The sequence below is a fragment of the Myotis myotis genome, unplaced genomic scaffold (assembly GCF_014108235.1).
Source record: "Myotis myotis isolate mMyoMyo1 unplaced genomic scaffold, mMyoMyo1.p scaffold_m19_p_8, whole genome shotgun sequence".
In the NCBI taxonomy this organism is placed as follows: Eukaryota; Metazoa; Chordata; class Mammalia; order Chiroptera; family Vespertilionidae; genus Myotis; species Myotis myotis.
The window spans coordinates 48,600,111-48,626,129 of NW_023416390.1; the positions used below are offsets into that span (position 1 = coordinate 48,600,111).

At 40.1% G+C, this 26,019-nt stretch overlaps 1 protein-coding gene and 1 non-coding gene across 4 annotated transcripts in view; both read right to left on the bottom strand.

Moving 5' to 3' along the window:
* Positions 1-26,019, bottom strand: part of CERS6 (ceramide synthase 6) — a 262,156-nt gene that overhangs the window by 201,952 nt on the left and 34,185 nt on the right. The window lies entirely within an intron of this gene.
* On the bottom strand, positions 21,936-22,074 carry LOC118662388. Its single transcript, XR_004969745.1, has one exon. It is a non-coding gene; the product is annotated as a U4 spliceosomal RNA (small nuclear RNA).

Here is a 26,019-nt window from a genome sequence, read left to right on the forward strand (position 1 = left end):
TACTCTTAAATTTTTATAACAAGAAGCATACATTTTACACATTAGGAGGACTTCTAGTCTGTGCTGGTCATAAACTCATAGAGGGAAGTGTGTTACGTGATAGGCAGTGAAACAGGGATAAGCAGAACAAGGACGATGGGCCGGGTACAGAAGGTCACTGGGTGGAAAGTCCCTAGGACCTCGCCCCCAGGGTAACCTTTCCTCCCCTAGCATATCACTGGCCATGCGGGCTAGACCCCCTGACCCTTCATGTCACTGGTCTGGAGATTCGGACCCTCCCCTCACCTTTCCTCGCCTAGTCCTTGGGTTAGACTCCCTTACAGGGGAACAAACAAGGGCACAGGAGAACAGCCTTTAAGCATTAAGCCCCCAGGACAATGAGGTTCTGACCCATCAAATACATCTAGGCCTTAGGTATGTTTCAGCTACAGGCCCAGGAAAGCAGCAAAACCAGACAAGCGACGACATGGCTGACATTAGGACCAGCTGCATTGACTAATGACCCCTTTGCCCAGTTGCCAACTAATTAGTAGAGAGCACAATCCTGAAAGGACACACCTGGAAAGCTAATGAATATTCGATTGGGATCCTCCCCTGAGACCTTCAGATAAAAACCTTCAAGAGGAGGACCCAGTGTGGCTCTCCTTATGGAGAACACTCTCGCTTTCCCACACCCCTTTCTTCCTTACCTCTCTCTCTCCCGCCTCTTTCCCTCTTCTTCTCCTTCTCCCAAGCTCCAATGGCCCTTCTTTTGCCTCTGTAACTTGTTCCCTGAGCTGGCTTACGTACTTTACAGCTCACTTCTACCTCTGTGACTTTCTAAAGAAACTTTCTCATAGAGTTTGAATCTAGGCTCTGAATTTTTTCTTAGCCAGAACTCAAGTACTGAGTTACTGAACCAAGGTTGGGTCTGACTCCACTGATCTAACAACGCAGTGCTGTTTCTCCACCAACACCTATGGGAAGAACATAAGATTGGCAAAAACGAATCAAAGAGCCAGAAACTCAAGAGCTTATTATGCCACTTGGGCCAGGCTCCTTCCTCCAAACCAGATTATTCTTTAGAGAAATCATTCAAAAATTTCCTCTGGGCATGAAACCTCCATGTACATTTCTTTGCAATTTCTTGGGAATCTATAATTATTTCAAAAAAGTAAAAAAACAAACAAACAAACAAAACACACACACACACACACACACACACACACACACACACACACAAAAACCACATCTTCCCCTGGAATCTTATTTTAGTTTTTTATCACACTTGAATCAAAATGTTCTTCCTGCATTATCCTTTCTTGCTGAAATGTAAACCCATTTCCTCTTTCCTCGGCCCTCTGGAGAGATGGTCCACTCGGTAACCTTCTCAAATATTGGAAAGCACTGATTACGTCATCCTGCACTCTTCTCTCTTCAAGAGTAAACAGCCTAGATCCTATAACCCTTTCTGCATCACCTTTTTCTGTTCTAACTAAATTTTTACTTTTTAGTATTTTAAGGAGCATTTTCTGAATCTAACTTTATTCTTTAAGGAAATGGAAGAGATTCTTAGACAATGGCTGCTTTGGTTAATAAATAATAATTGGCAGAAACTTTGTTGTGGTTTGTCTGTTGTTAAAAATTCACAAGCAGCTCTCTAATAATTACAGCTACACCATAAATAGCTGGTAAAGAGGCCTGCCAGTCTAGCCTACTTCAACCTTATCGGAGGGCCAGATCAGAGACCGGAAGCCACCAATACCATAACCAGGGAGCTAAGATCATTGGAAAGCACAGGCAGATCTGAGAAAGTCAACACTGTCTCCTTGCTATACATTTCCAGGATTCTGGGGGTTGGGGGGGAGGAAATAAACAAACTCCAGACTTGCGATATTTCACCATGGCTTTATTACACCTATTTGAGAAACAGAATCTAGTTGTTAAAGACAAAGCTCATGAAATTCTAAAAAAGTGTGTCTTTATTCTAACAATGAAAAATGTGCCCCCCCTGCATGTTGCATAAAATAAGATATAAAGGGCATTAAAGATATTTTTAAGAAGAGAAATTATAGCATGCGGTCAGGAAAGTCTTTAAGACAGTACCACTAGGAGTAAACAGACTTTTTTTCATTGCATTATGATGATAAAAGTGAGGTCTGGGAGATTTCAAGCCCTCCTGTAGCCCATTAATCGTTTAATTCCATCACATTTGCCAGCTGCCTTACAATTCACAAGCGCTTTCACACTTCATCTCAGTCAATCTTCAAAAAGTCCCCAAGGGATAAGCAAACAGACTTTATTATCACTGTTTTACAAAACAGGAAAATAGTTCATTCAATGTTTCAGTGACTTGAACTAAAAACGAAGGGATTCAGGTACATATTCATAACCCTGTTATTCTACTCCAAGAACTGCACTCTGCCAATAGTTCTGACTGTCTGCACACGCTCATGGACCTGTGGACATCTCAGTACCAGGAGAATCGTCCACTGGTGCCTCAAAACCACAAACAATACGTGATGACTTTATGGAATTTCAAGACAGCAATTCATAAAGGAGAGACTCATAAAGTTTTCATTTAAGCTTATGATCTGCCAAGATACTAAAAATTCCCCCCAGAAAAATTTGACAGCCTAGCACCAATTTTAACGCCAAACAAGACAGAATGAAACAGAATGAAGGAAGCGCCCTTCACACACTGACAGGAAAGAGCGTAATTAGGAAAGCTGACTCTCGGCATCAGCAGAACCAGTTTCTCGACTATAAAATGTAAAAGTTGGAGGAAGGCATATGCGATGCACTGAGCACAATGCCGGGACAGAGCAGGACCTCAGGGACTGGCCTCCATCACCCTTCACAGTCCCACCCCATTATCACTGAAACATTCCTCAGGTCTCAGCATAGACAAACTGCTTCACATAAAGGTTGTGTCTAATGAGACCATTATGATATTTATTTGACCACCATAACAGTTTAATTTAAGGCCTTATACTTTTTACAAGTACTCACTCTCTTAACTTCATTTGACTTAATAATGAGTATTAACTAACACGTAGAAAGGGAGGAAACAGGGGCCCAGAGAGAATATCATCCCCAAACCTAGAGGCAAAGCTGATTCCGAATACATAACTTCTCTCAGCTGGTTGCTGTTTCCTATTCTTCTCTCATATGTGACAAGCTATCCCAAGATTGACTTGTGTGGTGAAAATATGAACCTAACAAATTTGCAAAGGAATTCGTCTGCAAGTCCTTCAAGTTCTTGTACAACTTCTGCCCAACGAACTCCCTGTGTGAGTCTTGGGCAGCATGTGTTTTGGGCGCTGTGCTTTCACGGCAGCATGGCTGCGACGTTTTCTCTAAGACAGCGTGGATCCACAAGCACCTCGCCAGGAAAACGCACCAGGAATCATTTTTAACACAGGGAATTCAACAGAAGGACCTGGTTAAATTGGTATAGGAGTACTGAAAGACACAAAGGCAACCCTGAGATGTCACAGAGGAAGTCCTAGGTAGGGGTGAGAGAACAGAGAGTAGAAGTTGGGGGGGGGACCCCCAAAGAGCTGGACCCAGACCCGCAAGGAGGAGAGGCCAGGCTGGGGACAGTCAGAAACCAGAATCAACTGCTGAAAACAAACCATCTCTCCTGCTGAAGATCTGCCGTTAGAGGTGACCCTTTCAGGAAAGGAGGTACACACGAAGGGTCTGTCTGGTCTTCCTCCTCCAGCCTCCCTCCTCCAGCCATGCAGTCCCCCTGTAGGACCCCATATTGGCAAACACCATAGGGAAAGTGCTGGCATAGGAGCAATGTGGTTTTTAGGACCTGGGTCCCAATGCCACAAACAAAATTAGAAGGGGGCGTTTGTAGCTGAGCGCTGATGGCTCAATGATCGGCACAATACTCCTCCCATTCTCTAATTTTCACTCTGGGGATGATTCTTCCAACTGGGAGTCTACCTTCGTTTGGCTGCTGTAGTACAGCTGATAGTTTGTTGGTGGCTGCTGGATAAGAAGCTAAAGAGAGCCTGGCCTGCATGGCTCAGTGGTTGAGCATCAACCTATGAACCAAGAGGTCATGGCTCGAATCCCAGTCAGGGCATATGCCTGGGTTGTGGGCTCCATCCCCAGTAGGGGGCATGTGAGATATTACCTTCATTGCTTCACCACCCTGAGTCAGTTTTCCTGTGATGCAATTACACCACTGGGACCACATGGCTTTTGAGAATCGAATGAAACACTGATGTAAAGTCTCTGGCAGTAGGCAGGCAAATGCTGCTTTCCTTCCCTTTGTACGAGAAAAACAACAGATCAAAGGTTAAAGAACTATTAATAATCAGCTTCTCTCTCTTGAGATCTTCATCTTGCACTTCCAGTTGGTCTAAGAACTGCTCTTGATTCTATGAGACTATCCCCTAATGACAGAAAACCTAACCTAAAAAGTGATACAACCTCACGAGATTAGAATCAAAGCTCAAATAAGAGGTATAGAGACAACTCCGAAGGCAGCAAAAAAACCCAAAAAACACAGTTTAGTCATAGGGAGTAAATAGGAGAAAACAGAATAAAATATGCACTTGGCTCTTGATAGGAAACATGCATTTTTTTTTTTAATATATTTTATTGATTTTTTACAGAGAGGAAGGGAGAGAGATAGAGAGTTAGAAACATCGATGAGAGAGAAACATCGATCAGCTGCCTCCTGCACATCTCCTACTGGAGATGTGCCCGCAACCCAGGTACATGCCCTTGACCGGAATCGAACCTGGGACCTTTCAGTCCGCAGGCCGACGCTCTATCCACTGAGCCAAACCGGTTCCGGCGGAAACATGCATTTTTTAATGCAACTTTGAATTATCCAAGCAATAGATATAGAAAGAACCATTTTATTTTTAAAAAGATTAGTAATCTCTTGATTTACTGTATTCTTTCCATGGCCACAACCCCCAGTGGTATCACTGGAAAGCACAGTGTGTGGACATAATGGGATTAAACCCTCAAAATTCTTCAATGGAGCATTTATGAGAAATAACCAAATCTGCAAGTAAACATCAGAACTCAATTAAATAAAAGAACATATAGGTCATTTCCATTCAATGTTCTGTAGTGGATTCAGTGAGGCATTTCCCAGATGGGCAAAAGCTTTATAGAATGAGTTAAATGAGGTCTTCTTTAAAGGCCCGCAGAGAAGGGTAAGAAAAATGTTAGTAATTATGGAGTGGTCATTGTAAGACAAAGGTTTTTACTATGAAAAAGAATTTTTAAGCAAAAGTCAGCATTTTCTTTGTCACCTCTGGGGATTTACAAAATAAAATGATTTTTCAGGAGCTCAGCATTGCAACCTCTGGTCTAACTCCCCACTGGATGCTTACATTTCCTCAGGCCTCCCCACCCCTGATGGGTTCATTAGCCCTCTTACTCACACCAGGGACCAGGAGCGACCAGGAGCATCGGTGTCATCTGAGAGACGTCAAACATGCAGCCTCTCAGTCCTGAACCAACGGAATCATTTTTGTGCTTTAACAAAAATTCCCAAATGAGTCCTATGCACAAATGATTTCTAGTTTAATAAGCATGTTTTAGCTCAGTGCTTCTGAAATCGACCAGCAGCATCAGCAGCATCTGAGAAGTTGTTAGAAATGCAATTTCTCCAGCCCCATGCCAACATTACTAAATCAACAGTTCTGGGGGTGGGACATAGCAGTCTGGGTTTGAACAAGCCCTCCAGGCAATGCTGACTCCCCTAAAGCTCAGGAACCAGGGCCTTAGCCTAGACTTGAACAGCCTGGTCTCAAAGGAATGAACAAGGAATTCTCTTACACCCACAGCAGCCTACCGCACCTATGGGCAGCGCTTTCAGAAAATTATGTCTTAGAAAGAAGCCCAAGTGCTTCCCCATAACTCTACCAACTGGGCCTTCCCTACCAAGAGGAATAAAGATAACAAATCACAACCGTTCGTCCACATGACAGTCCTATGCCATTCAAAACAGCTAAGAAGTTCCGAATCCTCTTTTTTACAGATAATGTCTACATAGATAAAGACACAGACAGATACAGCATAGATGTAGTTTAGATACATAATATACATATAATAATACAGTAAAATATGTTAGTATTCTATGAAAACATATATTAATTCTGTAGGTTGCGATAAAGGCAATGGAACTATATTAAATTTATTTCACAGAGAAATGCAGAAAATATATATTATATATTATATACATGTTACACATACATAAAATCTCATTAAATCAGAAAAGAGTAAAATCATAAAATCATCATCTTTCCCACTCTAGAATCAAACGTCAACAATAAGGAGCTACATTAACACTAAGTTTTTGGCAGCCCCTTCATTCACTGGGCTTATTGTCAAGTGAATCCCTTGAGTATTAAAAAATAGTATTATTTTTAATATTTTTCTTACATAGACTGATGTATTTTCCTTCTGCTAATACGTCTTTGAAAGGCCACTTGGATCTCTCAGTTCCTTCTCTACCTGAGTCTCCAGTCTTGCCTCTGTTTGACCACAGTACGGAGCAGTGTTGGACAATTTGGATGGAGACAGCTTTCTTTCGCAAATACCACTTCATTTCATTAATTTCTTTCCATACAGACAAATTAGTTCACTGACTGCTCGAACGTGCCAAAAATAACTTGCTACGGTTTATTAAACAGCATTCAAAATGCAGGCAATGTAAACCAGCAGCATTAGAAGCCCACCACAGTTCATTCAACTGCACCATATTATCACATCACACGGAGAAAATTGGACCTGTGACTTGAGGTCCTTTAGCACTTTCTTTTACCTAAAAAATACTACCTGCACCCACATGTTACAAACAACAGATCTCAGAAACACACATGAGTTCAAAGTTCAATTTTAAATACAGTCCAGGGTGGCCCTTGAATGAGTTTCTGAGGACAGAAACGTTGAGTGTGGTCACCGATGAAGGTCATCTGTTTGGAGAAACAGCACTGCACTGCACTTGGCAACTGGGAGCACATTAAATCACACTTTCATTCATTTGCGGATGTCTAATGCAGTCATGCAGCACGCACCACGGCATACTGGGGCTTCAAACACTTTCCACTATTAACCACTGACTGCTCTCCTGGGACACATGTTACACAAACCCAAGGCTTTTGACTTTGCAGATGTCTAAAGGCCACTGTCAACACCTATCGAAAACTTCAGTGTCCGTCTCAAATGTTATCTTTCCTAATATTTTCTTGATCCTCTCCGCTTCTCTCTAAATCCTGATGTAACAGTATTGTACTCGCACCTCCGACACTGTCCGTACTCCACAGATCACTATGGCCATTTGATCACTTGTCTTCTCCCCACCACGAGGCAGTGAGATCCTGGATGGCCAGGGCTCACGCGCTCTCTTCTCCGAAAGCCTGGCGCGTGCTACCGTGGTACACAGTGTTGGTCTCCCGCCTACCCCTCCTTTCTTGCAAACAAAATACCTCACTTATTTGAAAAGGCAACTTATCAACTATAATTGATTTGGGACAATCATGAAAGTCAGATTCTTAGTCTCCAGACATCTGCTTTCTCTATGTCCCTAGGAGCTCCTGGGGGTGTGGAGGTGACTGAGAAAAAATGTCCTCCCTGATAAATGAACTGTTTATTTTTCACTCAGCCTCTTTCTTCCTCTTCCTTCCTTGTTGTAAAAAAGGACTGTTTGGAGCAGTAGCAGCCACCCTGGGATCAAGAGGTGCTGAGCTTAAAAACAAAGCCCAAGAATGGCACAGTGGAAAGGCAGCAACAGCGGGGGTCTCTCCTGTCCTTGTGAAGCTACTGCATCCAAATTACAGCCCCCTGACCTATGTTCCCTGTCAATCAGGTATTGTTCCTTATACCCGAAAGTATTACTAACATAGCTGCTATTATCCCTGGCATATTAAAAAAAAAAACTTGAATAGTTATTAAGATGTATGTAATTCATTCATTCAAGTAGTCAGAAAACACACAAAAGCTCTTGGTATCTCACTCCTACCAATTTCTCCCACTTTATTTAAAATTTCACCTACGTCACAGGGGAAACCACTTCCTAACTGCCACAGAATGCTAATATGTTCAGCATACTAATAAAGTTATTTTTTAAATAACAAGGAAATGTTTGTTCAGGAGAGATTAGACTCACAGTAACAAATAGGAAAACATTTTTAATGTGCAGTTCTAAACGTCTGCTTTACAACATACTTTATAAATGTCAGAAAGCCTTTGCCCTAAATGAAGTAGCTGGACTACTTTGGAAATCCCACCAAAGCCTGTTCCTGCACCCAGCTCTCTGCCACCTGTGCTCATTACACAGATCTCAAGATCTGAGGTCATTGCCACGCGTTTGTGGCTCCTTTGTAGTACTCAAGAGTTAGAACACAGAGTTGCAAAACTTTGAATTTGATGACAAGAATCCAAACCAGGGAATCTCACACACAAAATCATTGTTACAATAATTTCTCCAACTGTGTTCTCAAATTAGTCCCTGCCCAGCACAGTGACTTAGAGATGCACTTACCCAAATTGGCTTTTCCAGAAGGAGCTGGGAAGGCAGGAACAACTTCTATATGCCTCACTTTTTTACTTTTGAAAAATTGGTTCTAACAAATTATAAACTTCTATTTCCCCTCAAAGAAAACTACACTCAGCGAAGCTCCTTAGGTCCCAAGGTTCCGGAAGGCTATTCCATTTTTAATTGAGATGTTTCCATTGTTCCTGGCAGAGATGGGTGATCTCTTGGCTCCCAGCGCTTGGAAGCCTTCCTCGGGAAAGCTCCCAAGTTGCGAGCACAATTCTTTTCAAATCCTGGTCTCACTAATGTCATTTATTAGCTTAACATGACAACATCTCATCTCTCACCCCTGACTCAGTGAGAAGAACCCACGTCACGCTGTCTGGAAGTGCCTCATTTCCAGGGCACCTAAGAAGTCCCATTAGCAATTTTCTGGAACTGCCCCTTCAAGTTCTGTTACCATCATCCCCTCCTCCCCTTCCTCCTCCGCCTCCCCCCTCCTCTTCGACCAGCTGTTATTTGCCAGTCTTCAAAGCCACTACTGCACTCCTTATCTCTCTGGATCCTTTTGACAAATCTATCAGGACTATGAGATAGTCATTATCTCTCTCGGTTAGAGAAAAGTATGTCTCCATTTTGCACCAAATCAATGGGGATAAAATAAGGGTTTCAGTTTCCCTACTGCCCCGTACTGACGTTTAGATTGGCACATTTACTTATATGCTACCACTCTATCAGGCTGTATTAGCATCTAGGCCAGCCGTGGGCAAACTACGGCTCGCGGGCCGGATCCTGCCCGTTTGAAATGAATAAAACTAAAAAAAAAAAAAAAAAAGACCATACCCTTTTATGTAATGATGTTTACTTTGAATTTATATTAGTTCACACAAACACTCCATCCATGCTTTTGTTCCGGTCCAGTTTAAGAACCCATTGTTGCCCTCGAGTCAAAAAGTTTGCCCACCCCTGATCTAGGCTGTACCCTAATCCCAGCTTGGGGAACTATGAGGATCTCATCAGCTGCTTTCCAATGTTGGATAGCCTTGTTATTCTTAACTTTTGTTTACCAGATTGGATTTATTTCCTTGAAGAGTTAAGCTCCAACCAATTCTGTCCAACTTGATTTAGTAATCAAATGAAAATAGAAATCATATCTATAGGAAATAGTATTTTAATGCTCTCATGAACATGAGCAAACAAATTGTATTCATATAGCAGGAAGAAAAAGAGTTTGGAAATCTTCCCAAAATGTATCTACACAGTATATCACTTAAAAAGTGGATAATAAATGTCTATTTTTCATTAAAAAATTTTTAAGACCATATCCCATTTAAAAAGAAAACTTCTTCCCATTTTCAAATAGATTTTTCTCCATGTGGCAGGGTATTGCCAAGACTCTGTGATTTATGAGGTGTGGTCACTAAGACTATTTGAAAAATGCTACTAAGGCCAGCATTCCAGTAAATACCAACCATCACCAAAACCTTAACCCATGTTTATGATGTACACAGAATCACTGTTTAATCAGTTACCGAACATTTTCTGTAGTGATCCCAACACTGCATCCCATCACAACCCCCTGGAGCTTTTCACGACAGACTGATGACTCAGTGGCACTGGGGCTGGGCATCAGCTCCCTGGGGAATTCTAATATGCCACCAGAGTTGGAAACCGACTGGGGTGGGGAAGGCATGTGGAACAATGACATTTGAGAGGGAAGTCAGTCTCAGAAGAAGTCAGGCTCAGAAGACACTCCCTTCCACTGACCAAAAAAAGAAACTCAGAAAGACATCAGTTCTTCAGGGAGATAAACTGATCACTTTTTAACATGTCAGTGCTTAGCAACAGCTAGAACTGTGGGGCTACAAAGAGACAAGTGGTCAGGGGCCTTAGAGATGCAGGCATAGGCACATTGGTCAGAGGGGCATGGGGTAAAACCGGGGACTACATCACACAGCGTGGAGAGCTCTGGGTACCCAGATTTGCATCATGAAAGGGTAAGAGGCAGGAAGAAAAAGAGACACAAACATATTAGTTTCCAACAAAGTATGTAGTAAGTCATTTTAAGCATTCACTATGAAACAGAAATCCCACAGGTTTCAAGAATAATTTCTCACATGTAGGCAAAGCTGTTTCCATATCCTTGGAGGAAGTGTTTTAATAATGATCTTGCTCTAAAATTACTTCAATCGTAATTTCAAATGACATTGAGGCCTACACTGTTATTAAGAAAGGGAACCAAAGAAGTATTCCCCACCCTCCAGGAATTTATTGTACTGCAGCTCCAAACAACCAAAGATAACACAGTTAATTACGTGGTAGCACAGAGCAGCACAGGGCAGGACAAATACAGCTAAACTTTCCTATCTGGGCCCTAAACTAGATTCCCAATGGAGAATAAGTGAACGATGACAACATGAACAACAATGACTAAATTATGACACATCCTTTAATGTCCTTTAAACTGGTTATGTGATCTTAAAGCAAAAAAAATAATAATAATAATAATAATAATAATAATTAACTGCAGGATTATTCATAAGAATAATCTCTCAGCTGTATTGTCACAGCACACTACAGTGCTACCTCAGTTCGTTAAGGACATGCACCTTAATTCTCTCTTCAGACTAAAAGGCATTTATGCCCTAGCCGGTTTGGCTCAGTGGATAGAGCATCGGCCCGCAGACTGAAGAGTCCCGGGTTCGATTCCTATGCCCAGGTGGTGGGCTCGATCCCCAGTAGGCGGCGTGCAGGAGGCAACTGATCAATGATTCTCACCATTGATGTTACTATCTCTCTCTCCCTCTCCCTTCCTCTCTGAAATCAATAGAAAGATATATTTTTTACAAAGGCATTTATGCCTACACTGTTTGGTATATACCTGCCAAATAAAAAGTGGAAAGAACACTTTTCCCCAAAAATTTTAGAGGTTATCTTCCAGCAGATACTCAAGAAGGGAGTAACCTCTTACATTCCCACAATCTCTATGGATTTTTTAAATTAAACCCAATTCCAAGGAAAATTTTTGCAGGATCTTTAACAGCAAAAAAGATGCCTACGGCTGTTTCTTTCCATGGCATTTGAGACTACTTTTACCTCAAAAGCCAAAAACAATAGGTAGTAAAGGTCTCAACATCCTCCTTTAAACTGTAGCTAGAGCTTTCCTTGCACAAGCACCACTCCCATCCACTCGTGTTTGTAAGCATGCTCCCGACCTTGGCTAGCATCCTCCTGAGCTGGGTCTTTACTAGGAAAAGAGAGTGACTAAACAAGGATCCCAGTTCTCATTCATTAGGAGTTTCTTCCTTTTCTCCAAATCATAAGATTTCCAGAGTCCAAACAACCCCATCAAACATTAAAGCTCATTAGCCAACGGTAATGAGAGAGGCAGAAAAAGCCCAAGTTTGCACTTTTTCTTTTCCTCCTCTTTGAGGACAAATTACTGTATTTTGATAGACCTGATATCAAGAGTGCAAAGATAAAAGCAGCCAGAATTCAGTGAGAAGTGGCACTTGATCAAGATTTCCTCCAAAATGAAATGGGCTGTGATGACATGGGAGAAGGAGAATGCATAAGGTGAAGAACAGATATGGGCTTCGTAGGTGGGCAGAGTTGTCTTTGACCCCCAGCCCTTTCCAGTATAAGGTCACATATCAAATAACAACTTAAATCTGACTTTCTGTCTAAAATGGGAACAGATTTTGCAACACCTCTGGACTAGGCACTCCTAAGCTCTTTACACATACTAATTCATTCAATCCTTACAACAACCCCTAAAAGGTAGATATTCATTTTACCAATGAAGAAACTGAGACACAAAAGTATTAAATAACGCATGTGCCAAAGCACATGGCAAACAAATATGGAGCTGAGATTCATTTAGATCAGTGGTTCTCAACCTTCTGGCCTTTTAAATACAGTTCCTCATGTTGTGACCCAACCATAAAATTATTTTCGTTGCTACTTCATAACTGTAATGTTGCTACTATTATGAATCGTAATGTAAATATCTGATATGCAGGATGGTCTTGGGTGACCCCTGTGAAAGGGTCGTTCGACCGCCAGAGGGGTCGTGACCCACAAGTTGAGAACAGTTGATTTAGATGGTCTTGCTCCAGAGTCTGTGCCTTTAATTGCTATACAGTTGCTCTATAAGGCTATTAGGAGATTAAATGAAGTAATGTACACAGCACTTGAACTGACAGTTCATTATGACAGCACTTGCAGCTAATTATTATTGACATAAAAATAACAATATTGTTTACTATATTATATAGTCTCCAGGAGTCCTCAAACTATGGCCCGCGGGCCACATGCAAATACAAATATTGTATTTGTTCCCATTTTGTTTTTTTACTTCAAAATAAGATATGTGCAGTGTGCATAGGAATTTGTTCATAGTTTTTTTTTTAACTATAGTCCGGCCCTCCAACAGTCTGAGGGAAAGTGAACTGGCCCCATTTAAAAAGTTTGAGGACCCCTGGTAGATGAAACAACTATAAAAGACAAGTGTGGATGGGAGAGTTGGAAGGGGTCGACCTCAGCGAACGTACCTCAATCAGATTGAGGACGTTTTAGCAAAGGCCAGCTTAGGAGTACCTAATTAAGTTAATAACAATGTACCTACCTATATAGTTTAAGTTTAAAAATTTGGCTGTCAAAAGAAATTTCAATCGTTGTACTGTTGATATTTGGCTCTGTTGACTAATGAGTTTGCCGACCACTGGTCTATACAATCATATTATTTTTTAAATTCTTTATTGTTGAAAGTATTACATGTCTCCTTTTTCTGCCATTGACCTCTCCCCGTCTACTCCCGTACCCCAGCACATGCCCTCACCCCCCTATTGTCTGTGTCTATTGGTCATGCTCATATGCATGGATGCAAGTCCTTTGGTTGATCTCTTACCCCTTCTACTCTCCCCTACCTTCCCTCTGAGGTTTGACAATCTGTTCGATTATGATTATTCAGCTGCCTGACATGAGACACATTCGTGCAAAAGCTGGATGTCTCTCTCGAGTGTTCTCTAAAATTCTCTTCCATTCTATGACTTTATTCCTTGCCGGGTCAGTCTGGTTCAAAGAACTTTAGACCTACAGTCTTCCCATGGGCCAGGCCCCACAACCCCACTACCATCTGGCAAACATCTACCCAATGAAAATGTAGGTGGTTTTGAATATTCTGGAAACTACACCTACAAGAAGGAGACCAAACTATTGAAAACAGAAGACTTGACCCATTGTTTATAATTTCAAGATGCAGCTTACGCTGTCAATACAAAAATTTGCTGGATTCTGAAGTTCCAGCTCCACTTGGAGTCTGTCCAGGAAAGAGAGTTTGAGTTCTTTATTTCTTTTCTGTGGTTTTTATACTGCAAGAGACAGACATCTCTAGGAGTTGGTGTTCTCCAAAAAAGTCACCAGAGACAGGATCTCTGAAAGGTAAAGAGTAATGTTAGCTACGTTCAAATTTCTCCAACGAAATTGCCTCACTGCAGATTTTCTTCCTGGCACAACTTGTACTTTTAAAAATAGTAGCCCGCTTTCACCAGCAAGTTGGAACCTACTGATCCTGACTTCTAAAATCCTGCATTCCTCCTGTTGCGAGTAATGCTCAAAGTATGTCTCTTAAAGTTACTTGTCAAGCTGTCTTTTTAACAGGGCCAATTAGTACTTTCCTCCCAGACAAAGGCATGAGAACCAGCATCATGGAAAATGAATGAATCATTCTATTATTGAATGATTAGCAAGGAACTTAGAGGGGTCCCCACTTTTGTCATCAATTCTCCCTTCCTGTGGTAATTAGAATTCTAATGCTTTAAAAGATGTTAGTGCAAGACAATCTGTAATTTAAAAGTTTTTATTATAAAGCAGTGGTTTTCAACCTTCTGGCCCTTTAAATACAGTTCCTCATGTTGTGACCCAACCATAAAATTATTTTCGTTGCTACTTCATAACTGTCATGTTGCTACTGTTATGAATCGTAATGTAAATGTCTGATATGCAGGATGGTCTTAGGCGACCCCTGTGAAAGGGTCGTTCGACCGCCAAAGGGGTCGCGACCCACAGGTTGAGAACCGCTGTCATGAGTTCTCTTCCACAGTGACTGCATCGTTCAATTATCAAAAAATAACACTTAAGAAGAAAATCAAAAGTTAATCCATATCCTCAGCTTGGACAGGCATTATTAACATAAGCAATACAATTATGTTTCCGTGTGCTGAAAATATAAATGTCAAAAAAGATGTAATTGTTACTTCTCCATTATTAAATTGTGGAATTATGCTCCTGCAATGCTTACATATAGACAACTGAACTATTCAGTAAAATAATTAAATGAATTCATGTTATGGCAATAATAATTATAAAAGTTATTTTTTTAAATCTAAAATACTAAATTTCCATTTTATTCCTATTGTCCAGCTTCCAGTGTCAGAGATCAATTGGAAAGAGGTTTAAATTCTTTTTCCACCAACAGACAACTGTGAACAGACATACATGCATTACTGGTGTTCACTTATGGTGGTGGAGGGAGCTCAGATCTGGAACTCAGGGTCACTTAGGTCTAGATCTGCAAAGTAGGTCGTGGTATTTTAGCCAATCCATTTACCTCACTGTAACTCAATTCCTTCAACTATGAAACTACGGTACTAGATGATCTCAGAGGTCCCTTCTAGTTCTATAACCATTCTAGAAGTTCCTCTCATTCTTCTCATTAAGTAAAGAAATTGCTTTCTACTAAAAACAGACTTATTTTCACTTTCCACAACTTACTGTTTCTCTTTAACTGAGCTGTTTTCTTAATATATATATATATATTTACATATATGCGTGTGTGTGTATATATATATATATACACACACACTAACCCAAGAGGCACATTCTTCTCCTCTATTCTATAACACCTGTTTCAGTGCCTTTGAAGATCACATTAGCAAGCAATCAAGTCTTACTAAATAAATAAATAAATTTTTTTCCAAAGCCACTTCAATTTGTAACTGTATCTCATATTTTCAGGTAAAAACAAAAAAAAAAGAAAAAGAAAGAAAGAAAGAAAAATTATGTACTGTGTGCCTGTGTCTGTGTATGTGTATGTATCTATGTAGTCCCCAGGACTGAAGGGTATCTATCTGTCCTATGCCGTTTTCCTCTGCCCAACCCAGAATCTCATATAATCAATAAATGAGTTATTATAAATGGTTTGATCCAATTAAATCTAAAAAAATAAGCCATATCAGAGGTGAAGAGCATCTCATAACAGTTGGCAGTGATGGAAAAAGGAAAGCAGTCACCTCTTATGAGGAATCAGGTCTATCTTTCCAGGAGTTCTTGGATGACACATTTCTCTGGGAATTTTTTAAAGCCAAAGAGAGCAAATATTGGTTTTAAAAATTGGCCTAATACACTATGACTGTTAGTAACTGAAATGCCAAAAAGCTTTTAGAAAAACATTTTAATTTTGCCAAACTCCTCAAAAAACATGGTCTAACAACTAAAAATGACAACACTAAGTTGCTATCCTTTTCTGTTATTCTTAGAAATTGAGTTTGAGAATGACAAACGCAGCACAAAGCACAGACTGTCTTCCACCTGTGTTTCAGCACTTTGTAGAGGGCAGTGGGATGGGAGGAAGAGAAGGCAAAGCTGGGTATTGGTCCGGGATGATCTCTGATTGAACTGTTGCCTCTCTCACTCCGTAACCACTGGTGCCACTCATACCCAAGGTCCCAAGGAATCAAGAACAAAGAGAAAAGAGCTTTGTAACAGACCTAGAAAACCAATTAGTCTAGATTGGGACCGGAGGATGGAGGGAAGCAGGAAGAAGAAAGGAGAACTGAGAAATGAAGCAGGAAGAAGAAAGGAGAACTGAGAAATGTAATACTCTGAATCTGTGGAAAGAACAGCGAAGTTGTTCCCTATATAAAAGTGACCTACGTTTAAAGCCCTATCCCACCGCTTAGCACTTGTATGAACTTAGACAATTTACTTAGCTTATTCTATTCATCATTCTCCTCATCTGTAATAATTCTTGTATCATAGGTTGTTGTGATGATTAAATTAACCAATATATGTAAAACATTTAGAAATTATTTGGCACAGTAAGCCCTTAATAAAGGTTGACCATGCTATGGGTAGAAAAATTAAGCGATATAAATTTTAAAATCATAAAGTTCAGGAAAAAGAAAAAAGCTAAGCAAGAAAGGAGAAGTAATCATAGCTCTTGGTTTTATAGAACTAGTGGCCCAGTGCATGAATTCGTGCACATTGAAAGGAAATTAATTAGAAGAAATATTTTAATATTGCTATTTGCCCTTTCTCTATAATAGAAGTGTCAACCAATTCACCATCAACAATGACAGATCAAAACACACGCATGTAATTGGCAACAGCAAGAGCTTTATATGTATCGCGCATGCATGAGTCAATTTAGCCTTTTATATATGTAGAATAAACTTGCTTAATTAGACCTGCTTTCTGATTTAGCTAAACTTTTTCCAGCCACCCAGTGAAACACCCCAACTTCTCTTTCAGGTAATTCAGTAAAACAGCAGTAAATATCAACACGAAAAAGATTATTATTGTAGATCACGCAGGGAGAACAAAGGGTAAAATATTTAACTACAGCCGTGTTTGACTATATTCTGTGCAGTCTGAAAACCTGAAGTCATTTTCAAGGTCCACCATTTCTTACTTCTTTTCAGTTGGGTCAAGTTTCTAAGCTTTCTAAATCTCCATTTTCCAGCTAATGAAAAGAAAATAGGATTCTATCGAGTCTCCTAACTACCTACTCCAGGACTTCTGTGAGGATCAAATGAGATGAGGCACATGAAAACGCTTCACAGACATTTGGTTAATCTGTAAAATGTTTGCACCTGGCTATAAAGCAAGTCATGTTCCTGGGCTGAAGAAACTCCCTAGTTGCTAGGGAGAGGAAGCTGGGCATTGCTAAGTGACGTCATTACTCGGCACACACAGCCACCATTTCCAGGCTGTGTTGGGCTGTGGACCGCATTTTGCACCATGGGGTCTCAGCAGTGGTGGCTGTGATTTGGTGGGGTGTCGCTCAGGGTGGTGGTGGGGCCTGAGTCTCACTTCAGGGAAGCTGAGTGTTGGTTTGTCGGTGTCAGGTCCACGGTGCCAGCCAGTGCACATCATGGCAGCTCCTGCATTGAGCGTCTGCCCCCTGGTGGTCAGTGCACATCATAGTGACCGGTTGGACAGTCAGACACTTAGCATATTAGCCTTTTATATATACAGATACTTACATATTGATGTTAATCTAAACACTGATTATTGGTTTAACTACAAATAACAACAAAAACCACATAGGTAGGAAGGGCATAGCGAGAAATCATTAAAAAGTTAAATCTTCAGCTATCAAAATAGAATGTCAATATAGTAAATATCAACTGATTATTTAAGAAGTACTTGTATAAGCATATTATTTAGTGATTTGGAGGCAATTTGCCTAAGAAACAATTGAAAGAATTTAAAGTGGTTACTTTTACAACAACCAAAAGCATGTGGGAATTTTTACAGAATCCAGGTTTAAGAAAAAGGTTTTTTGGAGACAATTTGGGTAATTTTAATATGGACTGGTTATTAGATGATCACAGAGTTATTAATTTTTTTTAATTTTTTTAATATAATTTTATTGATTTTTTACAGAGAGGAAGGGAGAGAGAGGTAGAGAGTTAGAAACATCCATGAGAGAGAAACATTGATCAGCTGCCTCCTGCACATCTCCTACTGGGGATGTGCCCGCAACCCAGGTACATGCCCTTGACCAGAATCGAACCTGGGGCCCTTCAGTCTGCAGGCCAACGCTCTATCCACTGAGCCAAACCGGTTTCGGCAGAATTATTAATTTTATATGTTTTCTGGTATTGAGATTATGAAGGAGAATATTTTTATTCTTAGGTGATTTATGTTGAAGTATTCAGGAGTGAAATATGATATTTGAAAGCTATTTTCAAGATTAAGAAAACTTAAAAAATTCAAGAAAAACATATGAGCATGCATATGTGCATGCACATTTTTATATATATTTAAATAGATATTACATATCTAACATATATCACATATTATATATAATAAATATAAATGTTAGTTATGTATTAATTGTTGAATATATGTGAAAAAAATAGGTGTTTATTAGACTAGTTTTTCAATTTTCTATATATTTTTAAAATAAAAAACTAGAAAATATTGTTTTATATAATAAGCTCTTCTGTGCTATAATTGTTTAGCCATCACATGTTTTACTTTGAAAAAAGTAATATAAAAAGTATTTAAAAAATAACTTAAAGAAAAAAGTTCTTATTATTATTCCCCCAAAACTCTCAAGCTACTAAGAGACAGGCACTATTACGGTATCATTCATCTCTAGTTTTTAAATTTACATAATAGCTTAAGTTTCCATTTTTGTATTTTCTTCATGTTGTTTTGTCAGCAAATTATCCTCTAATGAGCTTTTGTGTCTGTTAATTAAAATATATAGCACTAAAACTGTTGTCTCAACCACTTAAGAATTTATTCATAAGAAGGGCTGAAAAGAATGCTGCTTTGAGTACACAGTATCAGACTCAAGGTTTATCTTGAGTGGGTCCATAGTGTACGAGTCCTAGACATTTTGAACAGAAAAAAATTCTAAATGCATTTGATAAACACTAAAATAGAGTAAATGTTCACATATATTACTTGAATCTGCTCAGGGATATATCTGCTGGTGAAACAATTACCTTTTTTTTTTCTATCTGCCATTACTCATAAAACATAATTCATGTTTCAAACTTTTCACTTACAGAAATAATTGCTGTGTTGTGTGGGGTTTTTTTTTTACCAATAATTACAAAATACCAAGTAGTGCACCTATGTTCATAAATTAAACCAAACATTCTTTTCTTAATTTTTCATGTGGTATTTTGGGAGCATGTTGCTATTGTTACTCTATTTTTGTACTTGAGGAAAAAAGAGATAAACAGTATGGAAATTAAAACAACACAAATCTCCTAACCACAGCTGTCCTCTGAAGGAAAGACTGGCCTCAAAACAGTCTTTACATTCAAGTGTATCAGTACAGCTGTGTACTCTACAAATGGAGGTTATTCATCTGTCATCATAGTCTCCTCCACCAGTTAGAATATAATTAGGCCTCAGAAGCTCCAAAAATGATTTCATCGGACATGGTATCTGAAGACCCTTCATCTACCATCCAATGTAAATGAAGACCCTGAAGCCCAGAACATAAGCTTCTGCCAGCACCAGAGCTCCTTAATGAGAGAGGCTGGGCCATCTGGTCAGTACTGTTCTCTCTAAATGTTACCTGGTTCATAGACCCATTATTTTCCAATATGGATACTGAAATATATGTGGGAGAATATAAGTGAAAAATAAGTGATATAAATACATGAATGTGTTTAAAAATGAAACTAGTTGACTTGGGATGGAATTACAAGTGATTTTTAGCTTAGGACATTTTACAATAAAAAGAGAAAATATGGGTTGTTGCTCTCCATGGTTTTGTTGTTGCTTTATAAAAAGTAACTTAAGAAATATCATTTGTGGTGAATCTGTTTAAAATGTTTGCATTTGTGTTCAATAAAAGTGTGAATTTGGTCAAGCCGGCACATACCCAACTGAGGTATGAAAAAGAAGAAAGACTACCAAGAGCGAGTTGGTCTAAATTCTTGTGGTCAGTATGTTCGCACACAATAATGGCAATAAAGAAAGTGAGATCACCACTTAACTGCCATCTGAAGCAAACTCTGACATCAACCCAAGATAGGCAAGAGATATATAAAGTCACCTGAAGAACAAAAATGGCCCCTAAGTCTAAAAACACTTGACAGAATCCTGGTTTGAGACAACCAGGTATCTAGAGAAAGAGTACATGGATGGAGCTTAAGGCAGGAGAGAAGCTAGAGTGTTTAAGGCACAGATATCAAAAACATCAAATTGGAAGCATCTAATGGTTATGAATCTGAAAGAACTATCCTAGAGAATAAAGGAAGAAAAGATGGGAGAGAGAGGGACAGGGGAACAGATAACAGAGACATCTTTCTTAAAGCAGAAAGCTAACTAATAAAGATAGAAAGAATAACGGAAAGAAGAAGCACCATTCGGCAACTGTCAGAGAGGTGGTTTACTCAGGCATGGTTGTCCGTGGATGTTGGTGGGTGGAATCTAGTGGAGAACAAGATGTCAGCAAAATTCTGAGAAACCTTTCAACAAAATAACTAGTCAATTTCAAAGAGAAAAAAGTAAATTTAATATGAATAACCTGGCATACAGCCACATGACCAGGTGATCAAGGTTAATATCACCAGTGGTGGACAGGTTGGCATCTTGTGCATCTGATGTGATGGGAGAAATGCAGAATCATTTCTGTGTCATTCCACCCAGAATGCATTAACTGAGCCCAGTCAGGGAGAAATGTCAGAAATTCCCACACCCTACATCATTAAAGACTTCCACTCTTTAAAACTGCCAAAGATAGGGAAAGACTGAGGAAATCTTTCAGACTGAAGGAATTTAAAGAGACATGAAAATTAAATGCAATAAATATTCCTGGACAAGATCTTGGACCAGAAAGGAAAAAGAGCCACTGTTGAGTTTATAATGTTGAAACTGTGTAATGAATGGTAGTGTTGTACCAACACTCGCTTCCTGACTTGGAGTGCTGCATACTGGTTATGTAGAAGAGCATCTCTGTTTGGAGGAAACACACACTGAAGTGCTTTGAGGGATGGGATATCATGTCAGCAGCTGGCTCTCGTAAGGCTAAGAAAAACACTAATGATCACACACCGGGCACACACAATGGAGCAAATACATTAAAATGTTAACAAATGGGGAATCTGGAGGTACAGGAGTCCTTTGTTCCATTTGATAACTTTTCTTTAAGTTTTAAATCATGTCGAAATTAATTATTTAAAAATTAATCCACTGGGGAAAACATATGTTATTATAACATAGAAGAGTAGGATGTTAATATGGAAATTAAACTTGACAATGGGGAACCTTCACGTTCTAATTGGCTCAAATCTGCTTTACATGAAACAAGTGCTTTATTCCTTATGAAGGTTACTATACTTTGGGCCTACCAGTCAGACCCTCTTTTTTTGAGGAGTTGGAACCAAGTTTTTAAAAAGTCAGTTGTTAATAGCATCAGAAGCAGCAAAATTGGGAGCAAATGATCCTAGAGTCCCTATGAAGGCTCTTCCACGAATCCGATGAATCTGACTCATCAGTTGGGTTCAGAGCTTTTCAAAAGCAGCAATTAGACCTGAAATGACTGGAATAATGGCTCCCTATCTCTAACATCCTGATGTGTCTCACTCAGTTGGCAGGAACCCTGTAAATAATGTGCGGCCAACAGCAACTTGCCAAAGCAGGCTATTCCTTATAGAGCCTCTACCACATGTTCAAACACATTCACTCCTCAATAAGTAAATATATACATATAACACTATGTTCACAAAACAGAATTACTGTACAGAAGTTAAATTTTCAATTAGCAATAATCGTGCCTTGGATAGAACTCATTGGCTATGACACTGCCACTGTGCAAAGCTTGTATAGCAATTAAAACAAATAACTTAGATCTACATCAAAGGGTGCCTCAGAAAAGCAGGTCTTACAATGAAAATTATGTCACTAGTGTACATTTTCTCCATCTGTGTGTCGTTAAGCTGGGGCATCGATCTTCTACCTTTGGACTCAAAGTCAGACTGGAACTTACACCATCATGGCTTCTGGGTCTCCAGCTTGCCAGCTACAGATCTTGGGACTTCTCAGCCTCCAAAATCACATGAGCCAATTCCTTACAATAAATCTACCTACCTACCTTCCTACACCTCCTATTGGTTCTGTTTCTCTGGAGATAAATTTAACAACACTTAGATAAATGTTTAAAATATTAATAAAATTATGCTGTGTTTAATTCATGGCTGTGTACCTAACTGTGCAAAAGTATAAGTAACAGACTAGAAAGAGAGGCACTAAGTTTATGATGTCGGCTGACTATGGAATGGGACAGGGGAATGAGACTGGAGATGAAGGACCAAGTGAATTTTGTCTGTGATATTCTATTTCTTTTATGAAAAAAGATGACCTAATTATGTTGATACAGAAGGGCTTGCTCAGGCCAACAACCCACTGAATCATTCGCCGGCCATATGATGTAACACAAAGTAATGGCATATACCTAGGGTCTATAGTTAGTCCTGGATGCATAGCTAGAAAGCGTGGACTGACATGAGCTAGCAAATGCCTCACATTGAGTAGAATTCAGTTCCTGCAGTGGTTGATATGAGACTTTTAAATGAAGGCACGTGTCTTAAATGCTTTAAAACTTTGCAAATCGTTGTTAATTTTTCTCAAAGTAACCCATAAAATTAAAATGAAGAATTTCTGATCCACTGCTTTTCTCTGAAGCTCTGATAATTGGATAAGTGCTTAATTGGCATGCTTTAGTTTCCATGATGGCAAGCTAATTAAAAAAATATTGTACAGAAAATAGAAAGCCCTTTAGATTCCAGCTTTTTAAATGTTAATTGGATACTCTAATGAAACACGCGTGATTTGTTACTTAATTTTATGACCTACATAAACTACCATAACATGCTCACCAACAAATATAGAATCAACCTATCTATTGATTTTTAGGATGGGGCCTGACCTGACAATAGTAGGATTTAAGAAAGATCAATATAATGTAATATCTTCGGGCTCTCCACATCACTGAGAGTAACATCAAAGTCCTTGCAGCGGCCTATATAATTTGGACACCTGTTCCCTTCTGGCCTCACTTTCTACTTCTTTCACCTTCCCGCCATTCAGTTACACTGGCCTCCTTACCCCACGTGGCAGCTGTGCTCCCACCTTAGGGCCCTTGCACAGGGAGTTCCCTCCACTCAAGACGTTCTCCCTCAGATAGTCTCCTGGCTCACTCCCTCACTTCCTTCAGGTCTTCACTCAGAAGTCATCTTCTTGGTAATGTAAAAAAGCACAGCCACTGTGAAAGGTAATGTGGCAGTTCCTCAAAAATTTAAATATACAATTGCCATATGATCCCGCAAGTCCACCTCTAATTATATGCCCAAAAGAACAGAAAGCAGGGTCTGAAAGAGAGATCTGTACACCCATGTTCACAGCAGCGTTAGTCACAAGAGCCCAAAGAGGAAATCTAAATGTCCATCCACAGAGAAATGGATAAACACAATGTGGCGTGTGCCATACAATGGAATATTATTTAGCCTTAAAACGAAATGAAATTGTGGCACACACTGCAGCACGGATGAACGCTAAAAACTAATGCTAAGTGAAATAAGCCAGGCACAGAGGAGCAAATATTGTATGATTCCACCGAGATGAGGAATTCAAAATAGTCCATTTTATATGGAAGAAAGTAGAACTGTGGTTACCAGGGGCTGGAGAGGAGGAGTGAATGGAGAGTTGTTTAATGGGACAGAGTTACGGTTTGGGATGATGAGAAAGTTCTGGAGACGGATTGTGGTGATAATTGCACAACAAAGTGAATGTACTCGATGCCACTGAATCATACACTCAAAAATGGTTGAAAGGGTGAAATTTGATGTTGAACACATTTTATCTCAATAAGAAGAAATATATTTTAAAAATCACTTTCTCTTGTTATCCCTACCTCATTTGAAACTGCAAGCCTCGTCCCAATCTGGCATCCCTTACCCTCTCCCCGGCCTTTTCCCCTCCTCTTAGCACCAACACCACCAAACATACATATTCCTCTGCTTACTTCGCTGTCTGCTCCCGCTCCTGGAACGTAAGCTGCTGAGGGCAAGACTGTTGCCTGTTTTACAGCCCCAGAGCCCACAGCAGTGCTGGGCACATGGGGAGCACTCAGTGAATACTTGCTGAATAAACTGTCACTGCTGTGCCTGAGGACAAGTGCGGAGGGCACTGGAGGCCAAATTCGCCACTCAGAGGCTGTGGCCAGAATCAAGAATCAGACAGTAAGGCTGGCGCTGTGGCATTTCTATTACGAGGGAAGAAAGTATAAACCTGAAAGACACTCCAAAAAAGAATCTGTAAGATCTGAAAACAGATTGGAACAGCAATGGAGCAGAACAAGGTGTCAGGACGGGCTCTATTTTGAGCCAAGAAGAATGGAAGCACACATGAGAGAAATGGGGACAGGAAGCTGGTTTTAAGAAAATATACCCAGCATGGAGCTGACATGTCAGAACTGGGGGTGAGAATCTGTGACCCCTGCCCAGGGATAGTTGAAACTAAAGAAAGAATGAATGCACCAAGGGAGCATGTACTACAAAAAGGAAGAACAACGGTGCAAGGGCATGGCTGGTGGACACACACACCACCAAGGGTCAGGAAGAAAAGAAAGAATGAAAACAGCATTCGGGTGGCATGAAAAGTGCAGAATCATGGCAGCCCGAGGAGGCGTTTTGAAGAGGAAAGCTGGAGGGGATTAGAAAGGGGAAATGCCACTAAATTTGACAAGGAGGTTATTAATCACCTTAGAAACAGGTTTTAAATGCTGGAAAATCTTTCAGCAATGTGGCTATTCTCAGAATTGTGATGTTTACAAAACTGAAGTCAACAAGTAAAAATCAAATTTTTTTTTTTTTTTTTGAGGTTTCTGCTGCCAGGGAAGTAAGGATAGCTTATTGGGAAGTCTGCAGAATCATGGCATGAGAAGCCTTCCATTTAAAATCAGTTGCAGTTTTCCATCGTTATTCACAAGGGCCTTCCTCACTGACCTTCTCCACTTACCCATGCATCCTTAGATTCTGGCATTTCAAAGCCACCATCCTCTCCCCTCTGGATTTCACCCGCATCTCCTAATGGGTTTCGCTGCATCAAGCTCCATTACGACAGCCAATCCTGTCACCCCTGCTCAAAACCTAGTAATGGTGTCCCATGTGCCTCAAAGCAAAAGCCAATGGCCCCCCTGGGATCTCCAAGGCCCAACATGGTCAGCCCCACAACCACACACACCCCTGCTCCCCACACAGGTCACCTGGGGGCAGCTAGCCTGACCCCCTCCTATGCATGGATCATCGCTTGCAGGTACTGCCTTAGGGACACTGCACTTGTTTTTAGCTCCCCACCTCCTTCAGGTCTCTGCTCAAAAGTCACCTTGTTAAAGAGTTCTTCTCTGATGACCTACATAAAAGCTCACCTGCAGCACTCCCATTCCTCTCATTATGTGTTTATGTACCTATCTTTCCTTATTTTCTTTCCTCCTCTCCTTCTTTCATTCTTTACTTCCTTATTCATTTATTTTTATGGTACTTATCAGCACCTGAAACATTTTCTTTGTTCACAGTTTACTAACTGCCTTATGGCACAAAAAAGTGGCTCAGTCAGTATTTGTTGAATTTTTAAATCCAAGTCAGTGGCTTCAACTACAACTAGACCAAGGTGTTTCTAACATCCTACTCAGTCCCCACCTTCAGACTTAGAATATCCTCTCTGCCCAGCATACTTTACTTCCTCTAGAGAAGTGTTCTAACCGGCTC